An 18,196-nucleotide genomic window follows, 5' to 3' on the forward strand; every position below is an offset into this window, starting at 1 on the left:
CAAAGTAGGTACAGCTTCCTGTATTTAACATTCTTGTTATCAGCAAGGTCTTTCATGGCTAGGATAGAGATCTCTTAAACTTAAAATAACATTTTTTAAAAATTTTATGATACAATCTACAGCTTTCTGAAGGTAACATTTACTATTCATTTAAGAATTAAAATTATATACATACATGTATATATATATTTATATATAATTTGTACATGAGTTAGTTCAATATTAGAAAAAACCATAAATATCACAATAAAATCCACAAAAATCATGAGTACATCAAGACATAAATTATTAGTACTTTGAAAATATGTCTCTTTCTAAACAATTATGTATCCAAAATACAAGCAATGAATACAAACTGGAACTTAATGTGCATCGGGAATATAAGAGATGAAAAACAACTACAAGATGAGAGAACCACTAATAATGTGATAATTACTACTATGAGTCTTTCAAATTTTGATCACAATAGTATGATTCATGTGCTGTTTCATTTTTTTTACAATCAAGATAAAGCCTCATTCTGACTCCAATTCTTTAAGTTTATCTTCTCTGTTAACTTCAAATTCTGATCATATTAAGTAACTGAAGCTAAGAGTAAAGCAAGTTTCAACTGTCTTTACTTGAAGAGCAAATACACTCTTCCATTGTATAATTTATTAACCCCCCTGGATGGCCTCTCAATCTAAACCAAATACTACATGTATTGGATAAATGTGGTTTCTATCTTTAATTCTTCTGGGTGTTATGTGGGTGATAAGCATCCACTTAAACATTATTTCTGTAGCAGAATAGTAAATTTCCTTTCTATTTCCATTACTATTTGAACAATGAAGAGGGTGAAGAGGATTCAGCTACTCTTGGGAATGCCTATTTCTACTAGTAATGTGCTTAAGGACAATGTGCACAGAAAAGTGAAAGTTGAACATATATTAAAACATATATGCTAATTGAAATGCTCCCAGAATCAGAATCTCAAAGTTAGAAGAAATCCTCAGAGCTCTCCAGTCAAGCCCATGCTAGACTAAGTTCTTCTACAACAAATGTAAAATGCTCATCAATTGTTTGTTTGAAAACTTCTAACAATGTGAAACCTACAACTCTCTAAGGCAGTTCCTTTCCCCTTTGTACAGCTTTAATGGTTTACAAGATTTTCCTTATATTAAACTTAAATACTTCTTTGAAGCTTGAATACATTCCTCATGGTTTGTCTTTCTGCATCAAATAGAAGATATTTAATCAATCTTTTTGCAATACAGTTCTTCAAATTCTTGATAGTTTTATCATAACTCTTTTGTTTTCTTTTATTCCAAGTAACTGATAACCCAAGTTTCTTCAACTGTTCCTCAAATGCCATGATCTTCAGGTCTTTCACCATACTGCTTGCCCTCATTTGGATACTGTCCAGCTCGTCAATTTCATTTATATTCTATGGGGCCAAGAACTGAACCAAATGCATTCTGACCAGGAGAGAGTACAGAAATATATTTAGATTTTTTAAATACACATGCATATAACAAAAATCAATGGAATAAAGTTATTTCAGGTAGCTTAATGTCCATTTTGGGATCAATTTGATCTGATTCAAACAAGTCTTTTTTTTTAAATAAAGACAAAATGTTATTCACTCAATTTTCACATTTCCCTAGGTCTCTTAAAAATTCAAGTTTTTGGTTCAAATTTTTCAGTTACTATCTATCTTCTTAGCTTTTTCCTTGTCTACCTTCCCCAACAGTCACCAAGTTGATTTTTCCCCTCTAAATGATTGTCTAACATATTTTTTTCTGCTTTCTTTTTAAAAATATATTTTTATTGATATGTTTTGTTTTTTATATCATCATAGTTTCACCCCAAATTTCTCCCTTCTCTCCATCCTACAAAGCCATGTCATATAAGAGATACTATTTTTAAAGGGAAAAGGGAAAAAAGCAGCACAATTAATCAATATATTGAAAGAGCCTGAATAGGTTCAATGTGCAACACCCATGAATTGCCTACTTCCAAGAAGGGATAGGTTAAGAGTGTCTTCTAACATTTTTTTTCTTTCTAGTCACGCTTGTTCTTCATTATTTTGTAGCATTCACTTTTGATGTTTGTGTGTATATGTGTGTATGTATGTGTGTGTGTGTGTATGTGTATGTGTGAGTGGTTATTCTTTCCATTTATACCTTTTCACTTTCAATGCCACAAACGTGTTCAAATCTTAATCATGCCTATGTGACCTGTATTATCTTGATTGGTATCCTTGATCCAGTCCTTCCTCTTCTATCTTGAACATCACCACAAACTCAATTTCTTAAAAATTTCATTTTTAGTGTGGTACTCTCCTACTCTGAGCTTTCAATGACTCACCATTATCTATAGAAGGAAGTATAAAAGTTTTAGCAATCTGATCCCTAAGTACTTTTTTTTACGTTTATTTATTTTTAGTTTTCAACATTCACATCCATAAGATTTCTCCCCATTTCTTCCCTCCTACAACCCCAAGACAGCATGCATTGTGAATAACCTTTCCCTTAATCTGCCCTCCCTTCTATCTCTCCCTCCCCTTCTCATCCCCTACCCCTTCTGTCTTCCTGTAGGGCAGGATAGATTCCTATACCCCATTGCCCATATATCTTATTTCCCAGTTCTATGTGAAAACAATTTTTTAAAATTTGTTTTTAAAACTTTGGGTTCCAAATTTTCTTCCTTCCTCCCTCCTCAGCCATCCTCAATATAGGTTATACTTGTGTAGTCATACAAAACACTTCCATAGTAGTCATGCTGTGGAAAGCTAACTATATTTCCTGTCATCCTATCCCCCCCCCCATTATTCTATTCTCTCTTTTGACTCTGTCCCTCCTCAGAAGTTTTGCTTCTGACTACTCCTCCCCTAAACTGTCCTCCCCTCTATCATCCTTCCCACTCTCTTATCCCCTTCCCCCCTATTTTCCTATAGGGTAAGATAGCTTTCCATACCCAACTGAGTGTGTATGTTATTCCCTCCCTAAGCCAAATCCAATGAGAATAAGATCCACTCATTCCCTCTCACCTTCCCCCACTTCCCCTCCACTGTAAAAGCATTTTCTTGTCTGTTTCATGTGAGATAATTTATCCCATTCTACTTCTCCCTTTCTCCTTCTCCCAGTATAATTCTCTCTCACCACTTAATTTTATTCTCCAGATATGACCCCTTCATTTTCAACTCACCCTGTGCCCTCTATCTATGTATCTATATCTATATATACATACATATAATTTTTTCCCCTCCAACTACCCTAATATTGACATAGGTCCCATGAGTTACAAATATCATCTTTCCATGTAGGAATGTAAACAGTTCAACCTTAGCAAGTCCCTTATGATTTCTCTTTCCTGTTTACCTCTTCATGCTTCTCTTGAGGCTTGTATTTGAAAATCAAAATTTCTATTCAGCTCTTGTCTTTTCATCAAGAATGCTTAAAAGTCCTCTGTTTCACTGACTGTCAATTTTTTCCCTGAAGGATTATACCCAGTTTTGCTAGGTAGGTGATTCTTGGTTGTAATTCTATTTCCTTTGCCCTCCAGAATATCATATTCCAAGTCCTCCAATTCCTTAGTGTAGGAGCTGCTAATTCTGTGTTATCCTGATTGCATTTCCACAATACTTGAATTGTTTCTTTCTGGCTGCTTGCAATATTTTCTCCTTGACATGGTAATTCTGGAATTTGGCTGTAACATTCCTAGGAGTTTTCCTTTGGGGATCTCTTTCAGGAGGTCATCAGTGGATTTTTTCAATTTCTGTTTTACCTCTGGTTCTAGAATATCAGGGTAGTTTTCCTTGATAATTTCTTGAAAGATGATGTCTAGGCTCTTTTTTTTTTTTGATCATGGCTTTCATATAGTTCAATAATTTTTAAATTATGTCTCCTGGATCTATTTTCCAGGTCAGTTGTTTTCTCCAATGAGATATTTCACATATTTCACATTGTCTTCTATTTTTTTCATTCTTTTGGTTTCATTTTAAAATGTCTTGATTTCTCATAAAGTCACTAGCTTCCAATTACTCCATTCTAATTTTTAAGGAAGTATTTTTTTCAGTGAGCTCTTGGACTTCTTTTTCCATTTAGACAATTCTGCTTTTTAAGACATTCTTTTCCTCATTGGCTTTTTGGACCTCTTTTGCCATTTGGGTTAGGCTATTTTAAGATATTATTTTCTTCAGTATTTTGGGGGGGTTCCTTTAGCAAGCTGATGTCTAGTTTTTCATGATTTTCTTGCATCACTCTCATTTCTCTCCTCAGTTTTTCCTCACCTTCTCTTACTTTCTTCTCAAAATCCTTTCTGAGCTCTTCCATGACCTGTGACCAAATCATAGTTTTCTTGGAGGTTTTGGATGTAGGAGCTTTCACTTTGTTGTCTTCTTTGGGTTGTATGGTTTGATCTTCTTTGTCATCAAAGAAAGATTTAATGGTCTGACTTTTTTTGAGCACATTGCTCATGATCCCAGTCAATTACTTGAGCTTTAAAATCTTTGTTAAGGTGGGAGTCTGCTTCCAGTGTGGAGAATGTACTGTCCCAAGCTTCAGGGGTTTTATGCAGCTGTTTTCAGAGATAATTCTAGGGACCTGTAAATCTTCAGTTCTTCCAAGGCGGTACAATCAAGGGCGAAGTCTTTGCTCCTTTCCTGGCCTGTGCTCTGGTCTATGAATGACCACAAGAACTCTTTTCTTTCTTGGAACTGTGAGGAGGATTCCCTCTCCACCACCACTACAAGTTCCACCATGCCAGCACTCCTCCTTACCCCAGGACCACCACCCAGAACTGTGACCTAGATCCAAGCACAAGCAGAGCAAAAGAATGCTGCTATAGAACCAGCAAAGAGATCCCTGCAATCTCCCTCTGATCATCCACTTGGTTCCCCCTCAGTCTGTGGCCAGGAAGCTTCAGAAGCAAACACCACCCCAGGGTCGTGTGGGGTCTGGGGCTGGGACTGAGCTTCTCTCACTGAGGTCACAGACTTTTCCTACTGACCTTCTAAGTTGTCTTTGATGTTTGTGGGTTGAGAAGTTTGGAAACTGCCGCAGCTGCCCATGATTCAGTCCTCTGAGGCCTGCTCCAGGTTTGTTGAGGCCTGTTTTGCCTGCACATCCACATTGAACTGTGTTTCTCTCCCAGCCTGGCACAATAGACCTTTCTAATCAGCCATTCAGGTTGTCTTGGGCTGGAAATTTATTTTGCTCTGTCTTTTTGTGGATTCTGCTGCTCTAGAATTTGTTTAGAGTCATGTTTTACAGGTATTTGGAGGGTTTTGGGGGAGAGCTCAAGCAAGTCACTGCTTTTACTCTGCCATCTAGGCTCTGCCTCCCCCTCCATATCTTAGTCTGCCATCTTGGCTCTGCCCCCCAGATCTTCCTCCTTAAGTTATAGGGAAAGTTAGAACAACTAAAAATATCTTGGCAGATTCTGGAGGTTTTGTGATTGATCATTAAGGAGTTTAGAACTCCTCCTTACAACCCTAGTCACTCTTTTCTTCCACTCCCTTGGCTTGTGTACTTTTGATTTCGCCCTCCCCCACCTGGGCAAAAGGAAGGAGGGGGAGGGGCAGCAGCTACAGTATGGGCCTCGCTGGCAATGAGCTTGGGCCCTAGGACAACCTTTGTCTGGAAGCATCACCCAGGTTCAGCACATCCTGCTCAAGATAAAGAAGCTGGCCTCTGAACTTGGGTAAGTATGCTCTTTTAAATTTGTGTTTTAACTGTTAATGATGAGATGTTGATTCTCTGTGTAAAGTAATTTGGAAGTCCATTTAACAAAACTGAAGTCACCTGATTGGTAATGAGTTTGTTTCAAGTTTCAAGTTGGTGAACTTAACTTTCTGTATCAGTTATGTCAAGCAACTTTTCAGAATTTGGTTACCACTAAAATAATTTAGCTATTGTTGGTTATTGTTTTAATGTGTAAACTAGCCAAAAAGCTTGTTTGGGTTATGTATGGCTTGCTGAGAATTTGCAATTGTATAGAAATCTAATGACCATTTTTTATGTAAATCCTGGAAAAGTTTTTCCTAGGCTGTGATTAGTAAAAATTGCTGTTTGAGGTAAAGGCTCATAGGATTTTATTGAGTTGTCTGATGGGTCATAATCCATCCATAATCAATAATCCAACAATCTTGAGAGAAATGCCACAAGCTACTCAGAGAATATGATACTGGTCTGAAGTCAGCATCAGGAAAAGCTGAGAGGACAATTTTAGCCTCAGTCTAAGATGGGATCCTCCTGGCTCAGTTTCCCCATTATGTTCCTTTGAAAGGGAATGTTACCCACCTGGCTATCCCAGAGTTTGTCTATGAAGTGGATTTGATACTATATGACTTGAAAACTGAATTATCTGAATCCATACAGAGCTAAGGATGTTCTATCCTCTCAAAGTTGGGCCCTAAATCTAGTCCCTGCTTTATATCTGGACCCTGTAGTCTTTTCTGTCAGATTTGTGTCTTCCAGACTACAGGCCATTCACCTACAGTTGGTAACAGCGAGTGCCAGCCAATGTCACCCCATCATTCTCTGGATGCAGCCTGTGCTCAGTCCAGTCAACCTCTTCTTTGGGACCCCATTGAGGCAGGTACAGCTCTATGCCCCTTGCCAGCAGGAAGCAGTTTCAGAAGCCGAGACCTTCACCCTTTACCCCAAAAGAATTTGGGTTCCTATTTGTTTGAGGGGGGAATGATGGGGTTGGAATCTGGACCCCAGAAAGGAAAAACCCTAGACTTTCCCACGTTCCTCTGAGGCTATGATCCCATCAACTAGCCTTTCATTGTGGCTACACCCAATCTCCCCTCCATTGTCTTACCTCCCTATGGCCCCTGGCCATGTCCCACACTTAATCCTAGCTAGGCTTCATTGTCCAGGTCCCAAGAGTTCTATTCACCCCAGCTTACTAGCCACTCCCATCCAGATCTCCTTAGAGCCCTCCTCCAGGCACCCAAAACTACTTGGCCACTCCTAGATCCCTCCCACAGTCTTTCTGTATATAAGATCCATCTTGTCTCCATTAACATGCTCAGATTCTTAAAATCTAGTCACTGTTTAGATTCTTATAATCTAGCCATGTCTCAGATTCTTAAAATCTAGCCACTGCTCAGATTCTTATAATCTAGCCACCGCTTACCCATGTTCAGACTCCTTAAGAGTCTGCCCAATATGATGGATGTTCTAATAAACCTTGTCTTTGGCTGAAAAAAGAAAGTTGAACAAAAACCACCAGCAGAGTCACCATTTCTGGCAACATCCTTCATAAGTACTCCCCAACCTCTCTATGAAAAGGAGTGACATGTTTTATTTTATCTTTTCTGGAGCCAAGATTGGTCCTTCTATAACTCAGTGTTCAGTTTCATTTTAGTAAGACTTTTTAATGTTAAGTTAGTCATTGTGTATATTGTTCTCCTGATTCTGCTTAATTTGTCTTGCAGTCAAATTTATACAAGTCTTCCCATGTGTCTCTAAATTATTTATGTTCACAACATCTTAAGGAGAAATAATATTCTATTGAATTCATAATATAGCTTATTTTAATATGAGCTCCCTCTTCTCTCATTCTCTTCATCTCAAAACATCTTGACATTATATCTCATTCTTTTTTCCTTTTTTGCCAGTCTCTCTGAAAGAAGTGGCCCTTCTTGCCAAGGCTAACCATTCTAGATGTGTGCTTGACTCTCTTTCTACTCACAAATTTGATTGGTTTACAAATTTGTGATTTCTATCTTTTAATCTCTCCTATTTGAGTCTTCTCCATTCACACAGCTAAAGGACCTTAGTTCAGGCTCTCTTACCACTCCAGTCCATGCTATACCTTGCTGCCAATGAAATTTTTCTTAAGCAAAGATCAGATCACTTCACTCCCATACTCACCTGACTCCCATAGCTTCCTATGGTCTGTAGAATAAAACATAAACAATTCTGGCTGATTTTACAGCCTTACACAAAAAGACCCTCAACCCACCTTTCTAAATTCATTGGACATTACTCCTATTCTTGCAATCTGCATTCTAGCAAAATCCCATTTTAATAGCCAAGCTTGGAGGTTCATGTACAATGACACCTGGAAAAAAAAAATGTGGTAATTCTTTAGTAGAGACATAAATGATACTGAAGACATCAATGCATCCTTTGCCTTCAAGGGCTTCATGGTGTCTTTCTTCAAATCTTTTTTACACTTGTTTCATGGATTCATCCCTTCTTCAATACAGGCACTCCTTAGGTTCATTTCCTTGTAGCATCTTGTTGCATTATATCTGCTACAAAAGACAGAACAGAATGCTGTTCACAGTGCAGTTGCATAAAATATCCCATCTGGAAATTGTAGTACCAACTTTGAAATCTGCTACATACACTTATATTATTTTTTCTTCCTGCCAGAATATTTCTATTATTGTATAGATGTAGAATGGAATGGAAAATATTTAGTAAGCCTTTACTCTGTGCCAAGCACTGTTCTAAGCACCAGTGATAGTGAAAAAGTTTTTTCAAGGGACTCACACAGTAATTGGGAGACATACAATATAAAGGAGGGTTCAGTTTATGATTGATTTATGCTTAGATTTGGAGAAAGCAGATGGCAAATTCCTAAGGATTTTGGGAATGGCAAAGCAGATGATCTTTGACTAAGAGGATTTGGGATAGATGGCTCAGCATGGAACAAGACTTTGGAACACCTCTAGCAGATATAGGGAAAGGGGTAAAGGGAGATCAACATCCAATTTAACATGTTCCTGTAGTATCTGGTGGGACCTGGGATATAGGGAAATGGAACTTCAGTTGGTGTAGGGTATGATTCCTAGAATTCCAGCATCACATTTGGTTGTGGTGCTGGTCATGTGTTCAGCAAGTGAGAACATAGCATAAGTGTGTTAAAAGGAAAGTAAATTATTCTATAATTGGGGAAATAAAGTTATTAATTCAATACATTTTGGTCTGCCTATTTAGTATAGAATTAAAATAAGCCTATAAACTATTATATCTGGATAAACCATTACATTTCAATGTGGCCTCAGACTATTCAAGTGTACTTAATGATATTTATCATCCTTCCTACATTTCATTAGTTTTCCATCATATAGGATATGCATTCATGTATGCATAAACAGTTGATCCTCATTATTTGAAGATTCCATAATTACAAATTTACTTGCTTATTAAAAAGTATTGATAATTTCAAATTTAATACTTAAACAGCTTTCATGATCATTCACAGACATGTATAGAACAGCAAAAAATTTCTGTCACCTGACATGCACATTCCCAGCTGAAGATGAATAAGGTCAAGCTCTTCCTTCTTGCTTCAGCTCTCACATAGTAAGTAAAGGCCCTTTTGTAGTTTAGTTAGTTCCATTTTTTCACTTTTTTGTGCTTTTGGTTAGTGAATTCACAGTTTAAAATGTCCCCCAAACTATGGCTCAAGTTCTGCCTAGTGTTATTTTGTGTCTCTAATCCATTTTGCATAAACTTTGTGTATTCATATATTGTTTTCAGAAAAATAATTACCTTTTTATGGACATGTTTAGTGAATGTGTTACAATGGATCAGTTTTAAAATTAATTTACATGGTTTATATCAACATTTCCAAAGTAAAAATGTATTTGAAGAGTTACCTATTCTAAAACCTGAAATGTTTTAACAGAAAGTAAGAATATCATATGAGTATTCCAAGAATGACATGATCATGAGTAACATGTCAAAAGGTGCCTATCAAAAGGATAAATGGCCCAAGATAAATGACTATAATTAGACCTGTATTTGTCAAATTCATTAAAAAAAGAAGGGTAAAACATATGTTTATCATTTTATCTTCTTATCAATTAATATACAAACATTTCTTCATCCAACTCAAATTCTAATAGATTTTATTATTCATTCCATTTATTTCTCCTCTTTATTTCTTAATGGTTCTTAGAAGAAAAAAAAATTTCAATAGTTAGGGAATTTTCAATTTTATAATCCACTAATTTCTTTCATTGATGCCAAGAATTGTATTCTGTTCAAGAAAGGAGAACATTCCACTTGGATTTATCCTTAATCTTTCATGAAGGGTGTATTTATTGTAATTGGCTCTCTTTACATTCTTAATTCTCCCATGTGGGAGCATTTTGGAATAGGTCAAGGTTATTGTAAGAAATTTTGGTATGATAATGTTTAAACCATGTTGGCACTATTAAAATGTTTCATAAAAATGCTTGATATTCCATAAACTGTCTATCAATAGCCAATAAGCTCTAAAGCTGAAGAATAACAGGACAAATAGTCTTTTATATGAATATATAAATGCTTGCTTACCTTGTTTTTTATGAGTAAATACAAGATCATTAAAAAAACCAGAAAACTAAAAGGATACACATATAATGAGCAAGACATAGATAAACATAGAATATGGAAGCCATAGAATCAGAGTCTTTGTTCATGCTTATCTCTATGTCTGATAAGTTTTACCCTATAGTCTCTCTCTCCCCTTCCCAATTCTTTCAAAAATTTATTTAAGAGGACTTCTGGAGATGGAACCTAAAAGGCAAAATAAAGAAAGGCCTAAGCTGAACTCTCCAAACATCCACTCCCAACACCTTTAACTTGTTTAATTTGCATCAAATTGAATTCTGGAGTGGCAGAGAGAGACATTATTCCAGCCCAAGAAAAGCTAGGATGTTGGAAAGAGAGATCTGTGACATGTGGATAAAGCACCATTGGTGGGAGTAGGTGGTAGCAAGATAAGCAGCAGCTTTGGAAGCTCTAACACCAGAAAGAGTAAATGGATTGGAGAATTGGTCAGAGAAAATTTATAGGGTAACCCTAAGATAGCACATGATGCATGATCAGATGCTGTTTGGCAATTCCATTATCAAAGAAAACTATTCCAATGTCTTAGAACCAGGGGGTAAAATAAAAATGGAAAGAATCCACTGATCACCTTCTGAAAGAGATCCCCAAATGAACACTTCCAGGAATATTATACCAAATTCCAGAGCTTCCAGGTCAAAGAGAAAATACTTCAAGCAGCCAGAAAGAAAACATTCAAATACTGTGGAGCCACAGTCTGAATCACACAAGATTTAGCACCTACTGTATTAAAGGAGCAGAAGGCTCAGAATATTATATCCCAGAAATCAGAAAATCTGGGATCACAACCAAGAATCATCTACTGAACAAAACTGAATATAATCCATCAGGGGGAAAATCAGATAGTTAGTGAAATAGAGGACTTTCAAGCATTCCTGATGAAGAGACTAGAGCTGAATAGAAAATGTGACTTGCAAATACAAGACTTAAGAGAAGCATTAAAAAGCAGAAATAAAAGATAAATCATAAAGGACTCAATAAAGTTAAACATTTTGCATTTTTATATGGAAAGTCATGACACATGTATATTCTAAGAACTTTATGATTATTAGGGCAGTTAGAAGAATTCTAAATAGAGACTATGTAAATGAGTGAATTATGTTGAGACAGTGTATAAAAAAGGATGGGTATGAAAGAGGGATGCCCTGGGAGAAAGAGAAATGAAAAGAAGAAGGAGGAATATTATCTTTTATAAGCAAGGAAGAACTTTTACAATGAAGGAGAACATGGTAATGGTGGGGAATAGGAAATGATTGAATTTCATTCACATCTATATAGGTTCAAAAAGGGAGTATATATACACATACACATATACGTGTGTGTGTGTGTGTGTGTGTGTGTATTCAGCTGGTAATGGAAATCTATCTTTCCAAATAGGGATGTAGCAGGGGCAAGGAATAAGAGAAAGAGAGTATATAAAAGCATGAAGTGGTTAGAAGCATAACAGACATCAGAGGAAAAGTAGGATGAAAAGAAAAAGAAGGATAAATAGAAGAAAATAGGATAAAGGCAAAAGCATAGTTAGTAATCATAACTGCAAATGTGAAATGTAATGAAATCACCTATAAAAAAAGAAATGGATAGTAGAATGGATTAAAATAAGAATCCAAAAGTATTTTTTAACAAGAAAATAATTGAAACAGAAAGATACACAGAGTTAAAATAAAGCATCAAAGCAGAATCTACTACGTTTTAGCTGAATTAAAAAAGACAGGAGAAGAAATTATGATCTCAGAAACAACAAAAGCAAAAATAGAGCTAATTAAAAAGAATAAGTAAGGAAGCTACATCTTACTAAAATGAATCATATATAATGAAGTAATATCAATGCTAAATGTATATGCAGCAAATGCCAGAGCACCTCAATTCTTAAAAGAAAAGTTAAATGATTTATAGGAGGAAATAGAAAAATACAAGTTAAGGACTTCAACTTTCTCTTCTCAGAGCTAGCTAAATCTAAACACAAAATAAATAAAAAAAACTTTAAGGAGATGAATAGAATCTTGAAAAAGTTAGATATGATAGACCTCTGAAAGAAAATTGCATAGAAATAGAAAGGGGTATACATTTTTCTTAGCTATACATGACACCTTCACAGAAATTGCCCATGTATTAAGGCATAAAAGTCTCATAAACAAATGTAGAAAAACAGAAATATTAAATTTACCCTTTTCAGACTATCATGTGATAAAAATCATATTTAATAAAGGGCTATAGAAGTATAGATTAGAAGTTAATTAGAAACTAAATAATTTAACCCTAAAGAATGAGTCAAAGAACAAATTACACAATCAATAATTTCATTAAAGAAAATGACAAGATAACATTCCAAAATTTGTGGTATCCAGCCAAAGCAGTACTTAACATACATCAAGAAAAAGAATAAACTATTGGTTGATTAGATTTTTTAAAAAAGAAAGAAAACAAATTATTAGTATCAAACATGAAAAGGGTGAATACATCACTAATGAAAGTGAAATTATAACATTATTAGGAATTATTTTACCCAACTATATGCCAATAAAACTGACCATCTAAGGAAACTTAAAAAAAACTGCCCAGATTAACAGAAGAGGAAATAAAATGCTTAAATAAACTATCTTAGAAAAAGAAATTGAACAAGCTGTCAATGAGCTCCCTAAGAAAAAATTTCCAGGACCAGATAGCTTTACAAGTGAATTCTCCCAAACATTTAAGAACATTTAATCCCAATACTATATGAACTATTTTTTAAAATTAGGTAAAGAAAGGGTCTTTGATCTACTCTACAAGTTAATTGTTTTTTTTTAATTTTCTATCATATATTTCACATTTTCTTCTGTTTTTCAATCTTTTGATTTTATTTTATTGTTTCTTAATGTCTCATAGAGTCATTAGCTTCTACTTGCCCAATTATAATTTTTAAGGAATTCTTTTCTTCAGTGAAAATTTTTTTTGCCTCTTTTTCCATTTGGCCAATTCTTTTTTTAAGGTGTTATTTTCTTCAATATTTTCCACATCTTTTATCAGACTGTTAATTGTCTTTTCATAATTTCTTCCTTTGCTTTCATTTATTTACCTAATTTTTCCTCAACTGCTCCTGTTTTATTTTTTAAATCACTTTTAGCTCTTCCAGGAATACTTGTTGGGCTTGTATCCAATTCCTACATTTTTTCTTTGAGCTTTTTCTTGAAGCTATTTTGACTTCTTTATCTTCTGAGTTGGTATCTTGATCTTCCCTGTCACCCTAATAGCTTTTAGCAGTCAGGTCCTTTTTTGTCTTTTGCTCATTTTCCATTCCACTTTATTGCTGATGTGATCTGGGGAAAGGTAGTGACTGCTCTCTTGGTCTGCACTCTGCTCCTTACCCAGGAAGACATCTGATCCCCTGAAACGGCAATAAAAGCTTCTCCTTATGGCCATTCTTCCCTTGTGATAGGAAGTGATATTGCCCTCTCTGGGCTTCCACTACCTCTTGACCAAAAGTGTTTCTCCCTACCCTTGAACTATGACTCAGAAGTGGATATAAAAATGGAAACAGTTCTACTAAATTCTTTTTATAACACAGATATGGTTTTGATATCTAAATGAGGGAGAACAAAGGGGGAAAAACAATAGACCAATTTCCCTAATGAATACTTATAAAAACTTTTAAATAAAATACTAGCAAGGAGATTATAGTAATATACCACAAAGAATATATGCAATGACTAGGTGGGATTTAAACCAGGAATGCAAAGCTCGTTCAATATCAGGAAAGCTATCAGCATAATTGACCATATCAATAATAAAAACAAAAATAATAAAAACTAAATTAGATGATTGTATAAATAAATGCAGAAAAACCTTTGAAAAATACATTCCCCATCCTATTCAAAACATTTTAAAGTATGTATTTAATAGAGTCTCTCCTAAAATAGGTAGTATTTATTTAAAACCAAGAGCAAGCATTAGCTGTAATAAGGGTAAACTTGAAACCTTCTCAATAAGATCTGGAGGTTAACATGCAAACATAATTTTTCAGAGACCATGATATGCAATGCTTCAAACACTTATAGTATCACTGAAAGAATATGGGCATTTAAAAGGTAGTCCTTAGTTTTAAGAAAAAGCTTGGAGTCATTAAAGTACACCATTGTTGAGAAACACGTGAAGTTGGAGAAGTATATGAACACATTATATGATGTAAGGTAGTAATGAAGTATGATTTTGTTGAAGAGGAGTAGTGAAGGGGGGAGGAAGAGGGGTATAGGGAGAAGTCCTCATTTGGCTTGTTTTTGCTTACAAATGCGAGAATTAAATTAGGTGTTCTTCAGTAGGGCCAGCTGGGACATGTTCATGCATAATCAGATATTGGACATGTTCATACAATGAAATTCAACACATAGCAAACTATTCTGTTACTTAAGTGCTATATCCTTTTTGATAAGCACCATAGTTTCCAATACTGCTTTCTCAATTGTTTTATGCTTTGATAATGTCAATATGTTTTATGTAAATTTTCAATCTGCCTCCTAAGTACATGTTAATCATCTAAAGTCATTTTATCTCTTTAGACTTCACCTTCCTCAAGTGTAAAAGGAAGGGCTTGTACTCTGAGGTTCCATCCAGTTTTAGCTCTATGTTTGTAGAAAGTAACTACCAGGTTTTCAGAAGAAGAAATGAAAGCTCTCTACAGTCACATGGAAAAATGCTCTAAATCACTACTGGCTAGAGAATTGCAAATTAAAACAATTCTGAAGCCATCTCATATCTATTAGATTGGCTAATATAATAAAAAACAAAAGTCACTAATATTAGAATATGTGAAAAAATGAGACACGGACTATTGGTGGAGTTATTAACTGGTTCAACCATTTTGGAGAACAAACTGCCCAAAGGGCTATAAAACTACATGCACCCTTTACCCAGCAATACCACTACTCAAACTATATTCCAAAAAAGATCAGAGAAAAGGGAAAAGGACCTATCTGTACAAAAATATTTGTAGCAGCTCTTTTTGTGGTGGCAAAAAATTGGAAATTGAAGGAATGCTCATCAATGAAAGAATGGCTAAACAAATTCTGGTATATGATTGTGATGAAATACTATTGTGCTATAAGAAATGACAAGGAAGATGCTTTCAGAAAAAACCTGGGAAGACTTACATGAATTGATACAAAATGAAGTGAAAAGAGCCAGGAGATCATTGTATACAGTAATTTCAGTATTATAATGATGACCTACTTGAAAAGACTTAGCTACTCTGATCATGACAATGATCTAAGACAATTCCAAAACACATGATGAAAAATCCTATCCATTTCTCAAGAGAGAATTAATGAAATTTGAATGCAGATTGAAGCATAATTTTTCACTTTCTTTATTTTTCTTGCTTTTTTTGCATCATGGCTAAAATGGAAATATATTTTGCATGATTTCACAATTGTAAATGATTTCATTTCTTGCTCTCTCAATGAACAGGAGAGGGATGGAATGAAGAGAAAGAATTCAGGCCTCATTTTTTGAAAGAATGTAAAAAATAAATAAAAGAAAATCAATATAAAGAAAAAATAATATATGGGGAAAAAACTAACTACTAAGATACCTAAATTTTATCAAGATCATTTTTTAAAAAAATGTAAAAAATAAATAAAAGAAAATCAATATAAATAAAAAATAATATATGGGGAAAAAACTAACTACCAAGATACCTAAATTATTTATGATTTCTGTTAGAGAAGAAAATAGCTTTTCTATGGAGTGATATTTTTGCTTTAAAAATATATCTAGGGGGGCAGAGCCAAGATGGTGGAGGGAAAGCAGTGACTTGCTAGAGCTCTCCCCCAAATCCCTCCAAATACCTACAAAAAATGACTGTAAACAAATTCTAAAGCAACAGAACCCACGAAAAGAGTGAAACAAATTTCCAGCCCAAGACAGCCCGGATGGTTGATTGGAAAGGTATATCGCACCAGGCGGGGAGAGGAACGCAGTTTGGCGTGGACACACAGGCCACAGCGACCCTGGAGCAGGCCTCAGAGGACTGACTCACAGGCAGCTGTGGCGGTTTCCAGACTTCTCAACCCACGAATACCAAAGACAACTTAGAAGGTCAGTGGGAAAAGTCTGTGACTGCGGTGAGAGAAGAAGCTAGATCTCAGCTGCCCCGAGTGCAGCGGCTAGCTCCTGAGCTTCTGGCCCACGGACTGAGGGGGAATCGAGTGGCTGATCAGAGGGTGGTTGCAAAGATCTCTTTGCCAGAGCTGAGGCAGGAATCTCTTGCTTTGCCCTTCCTTGGATCTGGGTCACAGTTCTGTGGGGCAGTCCTGGGGTGAGGAGGAGTGCTAGTGTGGTGGAGCTTGTTGTGGCAGTGGAGAGGAAACACCTTGCCCCTTATCATAGCACCTTGGAAGAACTGACACTTTTCAGGTCCCTAGAAGTATCTCTGAAAACAGTTGTACAAACCCCAGAAGCTTGGGACAGAACATTCTCCACATTGGAAACAGACTCATACCTTAACAAAGAATTTAAAACTCAAGTAATTGGTTGGGATCATGAGCAAGCAGGGCAAAAAGAGTCAGACTATATTATCTGACTTTGGTGACAAAGAAGATCAAAACATACAACCAGAAGAAGAAAACAAAGTCAAAGCTCCCACATTCAAAACTTCCAAGAAAAATATGAATCAGTCCCAGACCTTGGAAGAGCTCAAAAGGGATTTTGAGAAGCAAGAGAAGTAGAGGAAAAACTGGGAAGAGAAATGAGAGTGATGCAAGAAAACCATGAAAAGCAAGTTAACAGCTTGCTAAAGGAGACCCAAAGAAATACTGAAGAAAATAATGCCTTAAAAATTAGCCTAAACCAAATGGCAAAAGAAGTCCAAAAAGCCAATGAAGAAAAGAATGCCCTAAAGAGCAAAACTGGACAAATGGAAAAGGAAGTCCAAAAGATCACTGAAGAAAATACTTCCTTAAAAATTAGAATAGAGAAATTGGAAGCTAGTGACTTTATGAGAAATCAAGACACTGTAAAACAAATCCAAAAGAAAGAAAAATTAGAAAACAATGTGAAATATCTCATTGGAAAAACAACTGACTTGGAAAATAGATCCAGGAGAGAGAATTTAAAAATTATTGGACTATCTGAAAGCCATGATCAAAAAAGATCCTAGACATCATCTTTCAAGAAATTATCAAGGAAAACTGCCCTGATAGTTTAGAACCAGAGGGCAAAATAGAAATTGAAAGAATCCACCAATCTCCTCTTGAAAGAGATCCCCAAAGGAAAACTCCTAGGAATATTGTAGCCAAATTCCAGAGTTACCAGGTCAAGGAGAAAATATTACAAGCAGCCACAAATAAATAATTCAAGTATTGTGGAAACGCAATCAGGATAACTCAGGATTAGCTGCTTCTACATTAAGGAACTGCAGGGCATAGAATATAATATTCTGGAGGGCAAAGGAGATAGGATTACAACCAAGAATCACCTACCCAGCAAAACTGAGTATAATCCTGCCGGGGAAAAAAAGTGGTCATTCAGTGAAATAGAGGACTTTCAAGCATTCTTGATGAAAAGACCAGAGCTGAATAGAAAATTTGACTTTCAAATGCAAGACTCAAGTGGAACATGAAGAGGTAAACAGGAAAGAGAAATCATAAGAGACTTATTAAGGTTGAACTGTTTACATTCCTGCATGGAAAGATGATATTTGCAACTCATGAGACTTTTGTCAGTATTAGGGTAGTTGGAGGGAAAAAATTATATGTATGTATATAGATAGATAGATAGATAGATAGATAGATAGATAGATAGATAGATAGATAGATAGATGGATAGATAGATAGATAGATAGATAGATAGATAGATAGATAGATAGATAGATAGATAGA

At 35.5% G+C, this 18,196-nt stretch overlaps 1 long non-coding RNA gene across 1 annotated transcript in view; it reads right to left on the minus strand.

Annotated features, from left to right (window-relative positions):
• Positions 1–491: 491 nt before the first annotated feature.
• The window catches only part of LOC114048334, a 54,367-nt gene continuing 36,662 nt past the window's right edge, over positions 492–18,196 (minus strand). The window contains exons 2-3 of the long non-coding RNA XR_003569738.1: positions 7,960–8,254; positions 492–1,457 (exon numbers count right to left, since the gene is read on the minus strand). This is a non-coding gene — a long non-coding RNA (uncharacterized LOC114048334). The remainder of the gene's footprint in view (positions 1,458–7,959; positions 8,255–18,196) is intronic.

Source organism: Vombatus ursinus, unplaced genomic scaffold, assembly GCF_900497805.2.
Source record: "Vombatus ursinus unplaced genomic scaffold, bare-nosed wombat genome assembly UNPS02014792.1, whole genome shotgun sequence".
Lineage (NCBI taxonomy): Eukaryota > Metazoa > Chordata > Mammalia > Diprotodontia > Vombatidae > Vombatus > Vombatus ursinus.